Source organism: Lactuca sativa, chromosome 2 (assembly GCF_002870075.4).
Source record: "Lactuca sativa cultivar Salinas chromosome 2, Lsat_Salinas_v11, whole genome shotgun sequence".
NCBI lineage: Eukaryota > Viridiplantae > Streptophyta > Magnoliopsida > Asterales > Asteraceae > Lactuca > Lactuca sativa.
Window position 1 is genome coordinate 211,379,012 of NC_056624.2, and position 15,008 is coordinate 211,394,019.

Genomic DNA, 15,008 nt, shown 5'->3' on the forward strand with positions numbered 1-15,008 from the left:
GCCTGAACAATGTTATACCAAGTGCCTGAACAAGTCTTTTTGCCAAGAGAATAATTGGGTTTTTTCACACAACTGTGGATTCCACATACAACTTGGCATCAGAGCGCTTTTGGGTCAGTTTTAAACCTCCAAAGCCATTTAGAGAGCAAAGTCAGATTGGGAGATAGAAGAGAGCCCACACCGAGGCCACCTTTTTTTGGACCAAACATTGTGTTCCTGTTTTCCAAGCCACCTAAGCAAAAAAAAAAATCTTCATTCCCACCCCCAAAGAAAACGACGTCAATTTTTCTCAAAAAACTCAATAATCAAAGAAGGGGCCTTAAACAAGGAGAAAAATACATCAGAAGATTATCGAACACAACTTTAACCAAAGTAAGTCGACAACAAAAAAAAAAGAGTTTTAGCCTTCAGGGACATATTAGCTCCTACAGAACACCCAAATATTTGAAGGGAAAAGGCAGCGTTACATCCCAAGATGCACACACATCCGTTTACTTCCCCTATCGAAACTCCGATATCATAAACTTGAGATTTGCCAAAATTAACCTTAAGACCCGCACAAGCATGAAAACATATTAAGATCCTCACCAGATTGTCAAAATTTGAACTTAACCATTCACCAACAAATTGAATGTAACACCCCCCTCTGGCACGTATCACAATATTGTCCGCTTTGGGCCACTCGGCACGAGCACTTCCCAGGGGGTCACCCATCCTAGTACTACTCCCGCCCGAGCACGCTTAACTGCAGAGTTCTTATGGGATCTGCTGCCCCTACGGCTTTAAAACGCGTTGTGATAGGGAAGGTATTCACCATTATTCATTTTAAAATAATCGTTTAATTAAAAAAAAACACTTTGCTGAAAGTCTCATTCATAATCGAATTACAAAACATAACTCCATTTTCACTTGCATAATAAACCAGGATCCTCAAAACATGACTCTTTCTCTGGTGTGTACAATCGAGCCGGTGCCGTCCCGTGATCCTGAGCGAAACCTGAAACACATAACACAAAACACTGTAAGCAAGAAGCTTAGTGAGTTCCCCAAAATACCACACATACATATGTAACGCCCGGGTTTCAGGGCTAAGCATTTTTGTCAATGTAATAGTCTAGGTCAACTCTTGTAACTCTTTTTGAAGTAATAAAGATGAAATATTTGAGTATTATGTGAATTATGTGTATTTATGTGCTTATAATTTAATTATAAATGTATAATTAATAAATAATAAAAATAAGCGTCAAAATTAAAGTATAAGATAATCCCGATATCTCTACATAAAGTTGTAGAATATGTCTCAAGGTTTCCGTACATATAAAGAATGCCGAAATCCGAGTTATAACGAAGAAGTTATGACCCATCGAAGTTTTACGGTAAAACCAGCACGGCACCGGGAAGCGTAAATAGTGAATTTACGATAGAGCGTGATTTAGCCTTAGCGATCCAAACGACAGTCGTAGAATATGTTAAAATAAGAACATCGATAAAAAGAACGCCCAAATCTGACTTCGTATGAAGAAGTTATGATTTTTCGAAGTTTCGGAATAGCAGTGTACAGCCCGAAATTCGAATATTAGATCGAGCGGTTTTTAGCCGACACGACCTGAACGAGAATCGAAGATCTCGTTAAGGGTAGCGTAACGAGAAAAAGATGGGTGAAAACGGATATCGGATGAAGAAGTTATGAGGATTTAACGGACCAATCGTGTCCCGGCCCGTTAATAATATAAAATTTAAAATCGAGCCAAAATTAGCCGACGGAGTCTATACGAAAGTTGTAGAGTACGTTCCCACCTTCGCGTGGATATAAAGAACGTCGAAAACGGAGGTCGTACGCGAAAGTTACGAATTTTTAAAGTCGAAGTATGAAAATGCGAAGTCTGGTGCAAGACTGGTGACGTGGCGCGTTGTGGGCCGTCCGATGAAGGTCTCAGATCTCGCTTCGGATCATGCCACGAAGCCTCGCCCTACGCCCCGCGTACGAGATCCGGAACGCCCCGCGTAACCTCGGTCTGATCCATCCGACGAGTGGAAGACAGCTGGGTCCGAGCTGGAGTTCTTATCCGAGGAGTACGCCCAGCGTAGTGTCCGAGCTGCGCACCTATAAAAGGGGTCCGAAGACAGCCCTCATTTTCACACCAAAACTCACTCTCTCTCTAAATTACTTTCTCACTCTAGCCCATTTTAACCCCCTAAACCCTAGGAAGAACCCCCTAGCACCCTAGGGAAGCCCCGAGGCTCCCGGAGTCCCGAGAAAAAGGAGTTTTTCGGTTTCGAAACGTTGCTCCAATCAAGTCCCGGTTCTCGATAAAATTCGCTGTAAGTGTGCTACGCTTACGCAATTTTTAATATAGCTTTCAAATAATTATAGGAATGTTATTAGGTCCTTAAAATAATTATTTGGGCTATTATTATGAGTTATATCGAGTATTATTAACGCTTAATAATACTCGGACTAATTAATTTGTCGCGGTTATCGTTAAACTAAACCCTAGTGGTATCGATACTAGGTTTTATCAAAGGAATATCGTTTTGAGAGTATCGAAGCGCTGTCTGAGTGCTGAGTCACCACCTAATCAAGTGAGTGCATAGTTACTTTCAGCTTACACATAGATATGAAGTATTTTATATAAATTACGTGCTATGTGTGCATATTATCTGAATACTTGCTATCTATGCTGGATGAACATTGTTATACATGTTTTCAATGATTTAAACTGTATATGTATTTTATATCTACGAAAATGTTGGGGTAAAACATGGGTAGATGCAATAGGTGATGTGTGATAAAATGATGAGAGGCCTCGATGTTGATGTTGTTGTTTCTGTCATCTAGCGGAGTATGGATGACAACCACGGACTCTTCTAGACAGTCCAGTGGAACGCTAGCAGGCTCGCAACCTGTAGGTGTTTGTGAACGACGTGTTCACCGGTGTACTCCATCCCCCACATGGTTGCCTTTAGGACATTTATTGCTGAGGAATCCCCTTAGCAGTAGTGTCCGTCCCGATGATGATCCTTAGGCTAGGTCCCTTATGATAGGTGTTTAGGGACGTAAAGTGAGGATAACGGGAACGGGTAATCGGGTTATTGTTGATTGATGAAATTAATAAACTTATTTATTGTGGGTTGAAAACCCTATGTGCTCACCAGGCTCCCAAGCCTGACCCACTCAGTTTTATGTATTACAGGTAGTGGCGCATGAGCATAGGTGTGATGTTTTGGACGAGGGATTACGGATATAGGCTTGTAAATATGAAATAATGTAGTAAGGCTTATATTGTACTGTTTATGCTTTTGATCTGTACGAACATGACATCCCAAGTCTTTTAATGAAATACATTTCTATGGAAATGCTTTTGATAAATCCTTATCATATTTTGTTTTGGGACAAATTCCGCAACACTTTCATTTAAAATGTAACTCTGATTTTTAAACAAAGCATAAACAAACCGGTCTTTTCTGGCCGTGATTTTGGGGATGTCACAACATATATTAGCCACTCGAGGCTATAACTCTATGGGTCCGTGGACCCTACTCTATGAACCCTCTGGTTCTAACTCTGTGAACCCTCCGGTTCTAACTCTGGGAGCCTTCCGGTTCCAACTCTGTAAACATGCACAACATAAATCACATAGAAATAATGCAGTACAACACATAACAGGCATATAGCATACAAATACTCTATCACATAACTCTGATTACCTACTCAAGGTAAAGTATAGTGAGAAGACTCACCTGGCAAGCAGAAAGCAGATATCCCCACACTTGAATCTCGAACTTGCCACCTCCTAACACATAAGGCAAATACTCTCATGAATATAACTCTCAAGTCTAGGATCAACCCTCTCTTGACACCCTCTTAAGGGTAAAAGACCATTTTACCCCTCCCTTGGCCCAAAGGCCACATCGCTGACCAAACCCTAAAAGTCAACAAAAGACAACGGTCAACTTTGACCGGACTCGGCGAGTGCACTAGGGCGACTCGGCGAGTCTACACGTGTCCACTGACTCCCTTGGATCCTCTCTTGACACGTCGAGTATTTCTCTGACTCGACGAGTTTCACCTGGCATAATCGCGGGGCCACCACGACTCAACTCGCCGAGTCTCAAGAACAACTCGGCGAGTTCCCGCTTGACTCAGTCCACCTGTCAACCCTCTCTAACTCTCCCTGACTCACTGAGTCATCCCTTAACTCGGCAAGACCACTCGCTGAGTGGTTAGGACAATCTTCATGCTACTCGCCAAGTCTGTTCTTCGGACTCGGCGAGTCCATGCCATGCATCGACTCAATCTCACTTCTGAGGTCAGATCTGCTCCAACAACTCATAGATCTAGCCCTCCTAAGCACATTCATCACGTAAAGTCTCAATCTTGGCTACCAAGCAACGCCTACAAGGCCTCTTTTGATGAAATGACATCTAAAATGGAAACCTAAGTCTCCAACTCAAAAGGAAAGGCATAAAGCATGGCATTTGGGACTCTCTGGACCTACTAAGGTCCAGATCTAGGTACCATTTCCCCATGGAACCTCTCATACTCCAAATACAAGTCAAACAAGGCATGAGGAAACCCTAGATTTGGCCATATCAAGAAAAACACGAGAATAAGCTCTGAATGTTACCTCAATTAACTTCCTCTGTCGAAATGGGAGTAGATCTAAGCTCCCCCAACTCCCTTAGCTTGGCTTTCCTCTTCCCTTCTTGCAAATACACCCAAAAATGGTGAATAATGGCCTCTTATCTCACTCACAAGAACTCTCAGCTGCTCTGGTGCTCCCAAGGTCGAAGGTAGCCGCAATGAAGGCCATAAGGTCCCTTAAATAGGGCTCAGGACCGGGAAATTAGGGTTTCATTAAACAGCGTGGACTCGCCGAGTCCAGGCTCGAACCCGCGTCCAAAACCGCGATCCTACTTGGCGAGTTTGAGCTCCAACTCGCCGAGTCCCCTCACAAAACACCAAAAATATATGAATAAATAACACATGGGGTTCCGGGCTATTACAATTCTCCCCCACTAGAACTAGACTTCGCCCTCGAAGTCTCGCTCTGCAAATAACTCTGGATGCTGCCCACGCATCTCACGCTCCGGCTCCCAGGTCATCTCGGATCCCTTACAATGCTGCCACCGAACCAAAACCAAGGGTACCTCCTTGTTCCTCAGAACCTTGATTTTCCGATCTTCGATCTCCACTAGTCTCTCAGCATAATTCAGGCTCGCATCCACCTGAATATTCTCTATTGGAACCACTGCCGACTCATCGGCTAAACGTTTCCTCAGATGCGACACATGAAAAGTGTCGTGAATCTGCCCCAACTCTGCTGGCAAATCCAAACGATAGGCTATCCAGCCTACCCTCGCGATCACTCGGAAAGGACCAATATATCGGGGCCCCAACTTGCCCATCTTCCTGAATCGAATCACTCCTTTCCAAGGAGAGACCTTCAGGAGTACAAAGTCACCGACCAACAATTCGAGCTCGGACCGGCACCTGTCCGCATAACTCTTCTGGCGACTCTGAGCGGTCAACAACCTCTGCCTGACCTGCTGTATCTGCTCTGACGTCCGAAGCACAATCTCTGTACTTCCCATCACACGTTGCTCTACCTCTTCCCCACAAATGGGGTCCGATACTCCCTTCCCTACAACAGCTCAAAGGGTGGCATACTGATGCACTAATGGTGGCTGTTTGTAACAACCCAAAAATACGACCCAAAAATTTCGTTTTTCAACATAACCAAAAACCATATTATGGGTGTCATATCATAAACCATACATGATGTATCTCAATATAATAATAAAAACACTGTGCGGAAAACTGTATCATATCCATGTCATATAAAAATCAAGAACCAAATCAACTCCCAGGATAAAAGCTGAAGCTGTGGTGTGTGCGATGCCATCATCCCGAGCTCTTCCCACTACAAGAGGAAGTACCTGAAACCAAAACTGAAATTGTAAGCACAAAGCTTAGTGAGTTCCCCCAATTTACCACATACCATACAATAATATATATATCAAGCACATACTGGGGCCTTGCCCCCTCCATCGGACCGAAGCCCGAAGCTGACTGACCGGGACCTTGTCCCCTACATCGGACCGCAATCCGAAGCTCACATCATACCGAGTCCGAAGCTGACTGGGACCTTGTCCCCTACATCGAACCTGAGTCCGAAGCTGACATCGAACCGAAGTCCGAAGCTGACCGGGACCTTGTCCCCTACATCGAACCGAAGTCCGAAGCTGACATCGGACCGAAGTCCGAAGCTGACCGGGACTTTGTCCCCTACATCGAACCGAAGTCCGAAGCTGACATCGGACCGAAGTCCGAAGCTAACTGATCATAACATAACGTATCACTTAGCATGAACACACATAATCCTGTCTGAGCCACGAAGGCTTGAAACATGCTAACTACTGCGTCGGATAAAAATCTGGATACTACTGCTAGCTAAACGGGCCGGCATTGTGGCCTTAGACCCGCTCCTACTGAAAAGGAACTCACCTCGTGAATTGGCTGCTGAGTGAATAGCTCTGAGGGCTAACTGCTGCTGCTCCGGTATCTCCCCGGCTACAAGTCCACAAACACACTCAATCAAATACTAAACACTGCACTGGGTAAAATGACTCTTTTACCCTTGGTCAAAGTCAACTCTCGGTCAAAGTCAACCCACGGTTGACCTGACTCGCCGAGTTAGGCTGCCAACTCGCCGAGTCCCTATTCTCACTCCTCGACTCAACTCGCTGCTACTCGTCGAGTATGGCATCGACTCGACGAGTACTCTCCCGATCCAAAAACTCAGACAATCTTCATCCGACTCGCCGAGTCCTATGAACAACTCGACGAGTTGTTCTTGAGCTTAAGAAGATTGCCTTGGACTCGCCAAGTTGTATGAACAACTCGCCGAGTCCCTCCATCACTGAGTCTACTCTCAACTCGCTGAGTCCACTCTCTATCTCACTGGATCCACTCGACACTGATAAAAATGAAGGAATCGGGAACTCGCGACCCAACTCGCCGAGTCGTTCTTCCCGACTCGCCGAGTTGCCGCCATGCAACTGATTTTTACTCGATTTTGTTTGAATCCAACACATACAATTGGTAGATCTGAGTCCAATAAGCTGATTTACCACGTAAAGTTTCCAACTTTACGTGTACAACCTCATGAATAAGGGAAATAAGGCTAAAAGATGCACAAAATGGGTAGATCTATGGTTAATATGCAAAGTAACTCCAAAAAGGCAATAGATCTGGGCTCTACAACACCCAATCATTCAGATCTAAAGATATCTCGACTTATTAAGGCATTCATGCAAACATAAGGCTTGGAACAAGCATCAACTAGATCCTAGGAGAGCTCTAATGGAGGTTTAAAGCATATAACAAGAGGGAAAACCCGAAAATACCTCAAATAACTCAGATTTGCCCTTGGATCTTTGCACTACACCTCTTCTCCTTGCTCCTTGCTTCTTCTCCTTCTTCAAACCTTCACAAAATGGCACAAAACACTTAGCTCACACAAGGGTGGATTAGGGTTCTTTCTCACAGTGTTCTCAGGGTGAGGGAGGCGAGAATGGGGCTATAAGGTGACTTAAATAGTGGGCAACCCGGGGATTTAGGGTTTCACCCAGACGGATGGACTCGCCGAGTCAGGGATATGGACTCGCCGAGTCCCCGGCTCACACGTGCTCGAAGTCGCGACCCTACTCGGCGAGTCAGGCTATGAACTCGCCGAGTCCCTCTTGCAAAACTTCAAAATAAATACCAAGGAATTACCATACCGGACACGGGTCGTTACACTGTTGTTGTAGGAAAACTCTGCCAAGGGCAAATACGGGCCACAATTCCCCCCCCCCCCCCCCCCCCCCGAAATCTAATACATATAAAAATGGTGAATAATGGCCTCTTATCTCACTCACAAGAACTCACACAAAAATGGTGAATAATGGCCTCTTATCTCACTCACAAGAACTCTCAGCTGCTCTGGTGCTCCCAAGGTCGATGGTAGCCGCAATGAAGGCCATACGGTCCCTTAAATAGGGCTCAGGACCGGGAAATTAGGGTTTCATTAAACAGCGTGGACTCGCCGAGTCCAGGCGCGAACCCGCGATCCTACTCGGCGAGTTTGAGCTCCAACTCGCCGAGTCCCCTCACAAAACACCAAAAATATATGAATAAATAACACCTGGGGTTCCGGGCTGTTACATTGAACATCGTCAACATAAAAAAAAGATGTGATATAGAAGGACCCCAAAAAGATTTGACATAGAAGGACCTCGGATAATATCTTTTTATTAATCATAATAGTAAAACATATATAAGGATTTGTTTTTTAATCATAAAGTTAAAAATAAAACTAAAATCAAAAACCATATCTAGTTTTATTCACACATTGAATGATATGATTCTACGAATGTTTATCTTATAGAAAGCATTGAATGATATGATTCTACTAAATAGTTATCTTATACGTTAAAAATGATTACAATTTCAAATATTAACTTAGTGTAAGATTATTATTATTATTATTATTATTATTATTATTAGTTAATTTCAATAAAAAAAATCACTTTCAACATGTATTTGCAGAATTTTAACCAAATAATTTTATTTTACGCACACGCAGACATTCGTCTAGTTTATTATAAATTAGGCAAACGTTGTGTGTGTGTGCGTCTCTCTCTCTGTGTGTGTGTATATATATATATATATATATATATATATATATATATATATATATATATATATATATATATATATATATATATATATATATATACAAAAAAAAAATATATTAAGCTTACATTTTTTTTCATTTTTTCTGTTTAAGCTTAGCTTTTTTTTTTCCCAAGCACCATGAATATTTGTGATGTTCTTAAATAATGTTTAGGCAGGGAGCATCATAAAACCTAGGGACGAGCATAGGCGGGTACCCGCCTCATTTGGCGAGAACCGGAACCACTCTAGGCAATTCTTAAATGTTTGGAACCACTCTCGGAACCGATGATTCCGGTTCCAGGAGCGGGTAACCCGGTTAAATAAATTTTGTTAACTTTTGTCGATAAAACCGCAATTTAGTTCGATCCAAATCAAATCAATTCGGACTAAATAAGGACAAAATCGAACTAATATATTCTAAACTAGTCTAAGAAACACACACACACACAAACAAACAAACACACACACACACACACACACACACACACACACATATATATATATATATATATATATATATATATATATATATATATATATATATATATATATAAACCGGTTCCGGCGGGTACCGAGCGGGTAGCGGTTCCGAAAAAATGAGAACCAAAACCGGAACCGCTTAAGGCAGTTCCATAACTTTAGGAACCGGAACTGCCTTTGGCGGTTCCAGTTCCAAAACTGGCAGTTCCGAGGCGGTTCTGGTTCCAAAAGCGGGTACCCGGTTCCGATGCTCATCCCTAATAAAACCAAAACTACCATTAGAAAGTATTGTAACGAATATGATAAACAACTAAACAAATGTAACGTTATTTATTTAGTTATCACATAACTATTTATATCAAAATATCAATTTGGAGGAATTAGGAGCTCATTTACAAGTGAAAAGAAGAAGCACAGGGCCTTGAACATTCACAACCGATTTATGCTTATTAGTGGGATCCATAATTTTGCAAAGAGCGCCTTCATATATCCGTTTTGCAAGAATCTTTACATTTTTCAAGATCGCAAACCGATCCGATGTCTTTCATGTGTTTACAAACTGAGCTCACCTTCCCCTCTCTTGCCACTTTCCTTAAACACAATATGCACGCCACAATTAGAAAACATAAAAGAAAATTAATTGTAAACAACTAAACATAATATTTGTTGATATGTTTAATATATACGGAGTAGTTTGGTATGATATTAAATAAACTTACCAGTACAAACAAATCAAGAGCAACAATGCTAGACCTATTACATTTATTTGCTTTCCAAATGTAATAGAATTCATTTTTCTTGTATGTCGTGGAACCTATTTAATATTTAACGGCACTTACATAGCATGAGGCAATAAACGCTTTCTTATTTTTCATTTATAAATGAAATATGAATACTAACTATTTTTGTTGTTAAATAAATAAAAATATAAGTAATAACTGTTTTTGTTAGTACATCAACAAAAATTAAGTAATAAGTTTGTATTGGTAATATTGAATAATCTCTCTTAAAGTAATTGGCATAAAATTGAGCACCGATGGAAAGCTCAGTACAGGAAAGCTCGAATCGAGCCGAGCTCGAGCTCGAGCCTCATATAACATAAACGAGCCCGAGCCGAGCCTGGCCAGGCTCGGGCTCGGCTCGACTCGTTTGCAGCCCTACTTACATAGCATGAGGCAATAAACGCTTTCTTATTTTTCATTTATAAATGAAATATGAATACTAACTATTTTTGTTGTTAAATAAATAAAAATATAAGTAATAACTGTTTTTGTTAGTACATCAACAAAAATTAAGTAATAAGTTTGTATTGGTAATATTGAATAATCTCTCTTAAAGTAATTGGCATAAAATTGAGCACCGATGGAAAGCTCAGTACAGGAAAGCTCGAATCGAGCCGAGCTCGAGCTCGAGCCTCATATAACATAAACGAGCCCGAGCCGAGCCTGGCCAGGCTCGGGCTCGGCTCGACTCGTTTGCAGCCCTACTTACATAGCATGAGGCAATAAACGCTTTCTTATTTTTCATTTATAAATGAAATATGAATACTAACTATTTTTGTTGTTAAATAAATAAAAATATAAGTAATAACTGTTTTTGTTAGTACATCAACAAAAATTAAGTAATAAGTTTGTATTGGTAATATTGAATAATCTCTCTTAAAGTAATTGGCATAAAATTGAGCACCGATGGATCCATTAATTTTTTTAACTGGCAAGTAATTTTATTAATATTTTAGAATAATATAATATTAATCTACAAACATGTCTTTGATTTGGTTTATATTCATATTACAATTGTCATTCTTAACTAACAAATTGTAATAGTTATTGTACAGAAATCTTCCTATCTAATAAACAAAACCAAAAGTCCACGTGTCCATTCAAAACAGTTGAATTATTCCAAAGTTAAATACTGATTATACCCTTCTTTATTTCAACTACAAATCAAAATATATAGAACGTTCTCTTTTCTTTCCATTTACTCGGTGATAACAGCCGCACATATTAACTCAAAAATTCATTACATACCTGATTCATAGCATGTTATTATGGTATCCAATTTCGTATATAAGGTATGATATCAATTTCATTCAATTTGATCGTATTCTGCTCAATATATGTTTCAAGCATATGATATCAATCGTTTCTTTACAGCATCGTGTTTCCAAGGTTTTCAATCATCACAGTCAGAAAATCGTCCACTCAATCATAAACTTCAATCGTTTCTACCCATCGTCGCTATTCTGCTCACCATTTGATTATGGAAAAACAGAAACTATGTCTCCAACATTTATACTCCACCATGCTTCTCGTCTCTCGATTTAGGTATGTTGATTTAGGCTGTACTCTTCTTCTTTACATTTTTGGTGCGTCTATCTAGCTTTTCTTTAAGCATCTTCTCATGGAAATTTACTTTTTCATTAAAAGGTTATGAGAGATAATGAAGATATCTGTTTAAAGCTTTAGGTTTTACTTTTCTCATCAAAAGTTTATCTCGATTTAGGCATCTATGTTGAATATGATGAAGATATCGTTTGAATGTTAACGGGGAATTTTATAAACAATTTGTAAGACTGTAAGATTAACTTTTTGAAGCGTATATATCTTCTACACATGTATGAGGGCTTGGCGACCGTATAGGGGTAGAAATCCCTTAAACCAAAAATAATGGTACTTTAGGCATAAGCATTTATTTATTATTTATTTATCTATATTTTTTCAAAAAAAAATTGTAATAAGAATTTTTGCCAGATTATTCCCCACGTTGCATCTATGACTAAAGCAGGATAAAAAGATCATAGATAACCATTCTGCAGGTACAAAAAGTTGATATTTTGTTGGAGTTTTTTTTAATTGCCATGTTAATTACTAAATAATTATATACAAGTGATCAAAACTTTAACCTTAGTTTCAAGACGACTATGAGACGTTTGCCATTTGTAATTGGTGATCACATTCCTTTAACAACATATTGACTGATATGAAACTATTGGATTTCAAATACATTTCTTATATTATATTTTTAGCTTTAGTATATGATGATATAATAAATGTCAATTTGCTTACTAAATTTTCTAATGTAAAATGTAAATAATGAGATACCTTGAAATTTGTTTTCTTACTGTTTAGTAACTCGGGACATAAAAAACCAAAAATATTTATCTTTTTTAGTATTAATGAGTAAATAGTTAGACACGTCATTTACTCAATATTTTTCATATAAAAATTTGAAAGACAAGTCTATACAGTTCATGATCACCAAGTAAATAGACCGAACTATACGTTAGTAATATTTTTGGTCTTTGGTTGGTTTCGTTTACTTGTGTGTGATCTAAACATCAACACTTTTGAAAGCAAGAAATGGATAAGTGGTTGTGATTTATTGTGCATGAACTACAGTGGAGTGTAGACAACATTTGAGTTGTGGATGGATTTATTTGGTAAAGAATTATTGGACATATTTGGAAACGACATACAAGGAGAGAAGGAGGATTCACAACTTCCTCATTATTCAAATAAGATACTTTCATTAAGTGGGAGGCTTCAATCAAATCTGATTTGAGAAAACAAATAAAAATAGGATGCTATTTCTTGCATTTATAGAGAATAATTATTGTTTTAGAAAATAATATGCTTCAATTTTTGTTGATTCTTAAGAATCAATTTAAGCATATTTTACTAATCATGCAATTACTATTGAATGACATTAGATATCACTACGTTTGGTTTAAATATCAATTGATGTGTATGTGGTGTTTTATTATGTATGAGGTGTTTGTTTGAAATTGGTATTAATGGTTGTTTTTATTTTTTTAGGTGCTCAAGTTAGATAGAAATACAACCAGGGACAACAACACCACCATGGTAGGGTATTATGTAGTCAAAAGTTTTGGAAAAACAGCAAATTTGACACCCAAAGTTTTGGGAGTACATGGTAATAATTCCCCTGTGAATGTTGAAATGCTCTGCTATTATATACTTTGACATGAAACTAGATATGAGGCTTTTTTTCTTGATTTGTTTCCATGTACTATAATATGTTCTGAATAAATTTTATACTCATATAGTATATTTTTTTAAAAACTCAAATGTGTACGTGCAGGCTTTCCAATATGTCCACATTTATATGAATTAGTTCGTTGCATGCTTGAAAATTTATAGCTTAAAGATTTTTTATAGACAAGGTAAAAGCTTTGAATGTTTCATTTGCAAGATCAATAGACCCAACTGTTTTTGTAATATCAGTTATGATGAACCGTTGTTGAAAAGGAATAAATATTTCCATTTTAATGTATATCAAGAAAAGCATCTATAATTCACATGTAAATTTTTTTAATGGTTTTTGGCTGTATTTTAAACAAACTACTATGAAATGGTCTTGGTTTAACGAGATTTTTTTTACTTAAGTTGTAACATTCTCATTTTAATTTATATTAAGAAAACAAAATTTGTGGTCTCGATACTATTAAAGGTAATTTAGTCATTTATATGGATCGCAAACATAAAACACACCATCTCTAGAAAGTGTTGATCTCCAAACATCTGGTGTGATAAAAAATTAATTTCAATATACATATATATATATATATATATATATATATATATATATATATATATATATATATATATATATATATATATATATATATATATATATATATATATATATATATATATATATATATATATATATGGCTTATTTGTTTTTATACCGGTTATATATTAAATTTTATTTAAAATACAATAATCCATTATGTTTATTAATCTAATTTCAATTTTATAATACCTATAATACATCTAATATTGATAAACAAGTCCACAACGTGGTATAATATTAACTGTCTTCACTTTTGCAATATAATTTTTTGCGTATCATATCTGTAATAAACTAATAAAAAAAATTATTTTTCAGATCATAAACATTAATATATATTAATTTTAAGTAATCAATATAAAAATTTTAACAAAACTTATATCTTATTAATTTAATAATATTTTATAGAAATTTGATTTTTTATTATCATTCTTAATTATTAATATTGTTATTTTTTCTTACCCGTGGTTTCATGGGTTGTAACCTAGTTAATCAATATTCAATACTCATGTGGATCGGTTTTGGCATACCAAACAACGCCCATGTTTTTCTAAAAGTCAACTCATTAGCGAACACCAAAACTCGTTGACTACATGTAATACTAACATTAGGACTCACTCATCTGGTCGGTGTTTTTACCCATTTAATCAAATAGACATACTTTTACTAAATTACAAAAATTAATTAAGCTACGTGATCAATTACACATTGCCACAATCTTTCAAATACGATTGAAACTCATCCTTTCAATAATAAATTCCCTAAAAGTAAAACACAAATTTCTCTCCCCCTCTATCACGCACACACTGCATGTTTCTGTACTTGATGAGTTTCAAGTACACATAATCTAATCAAGTTCAATAGGCACATATATTGCACTTGATCGTCTCGAATAATGAACTTTTGGATGTTTGATCATATGTTTGACGTCAATTTCAACTAAGTGTATGATCGGATTTTGTATCATCGAATGTTGTCGACGTATTAGGTGGGAAAAAGCTTGATTAGTCGTTTCAACCTATAACGACAACTTGAAGCTCAACATTGAAAATTAAGAACTTCATAAGTGTTTACAGGTGACTTTCCATGACATTATGTTGAAATCTCATCTCGGGTTATTGTATATTAGCTTAATATGCCTTTGTTGCCTTTGAGATTCCTACTTTTTCAGAGTGTCCCGTTCTTCTCTACTGCTCTATTGGACATGTAT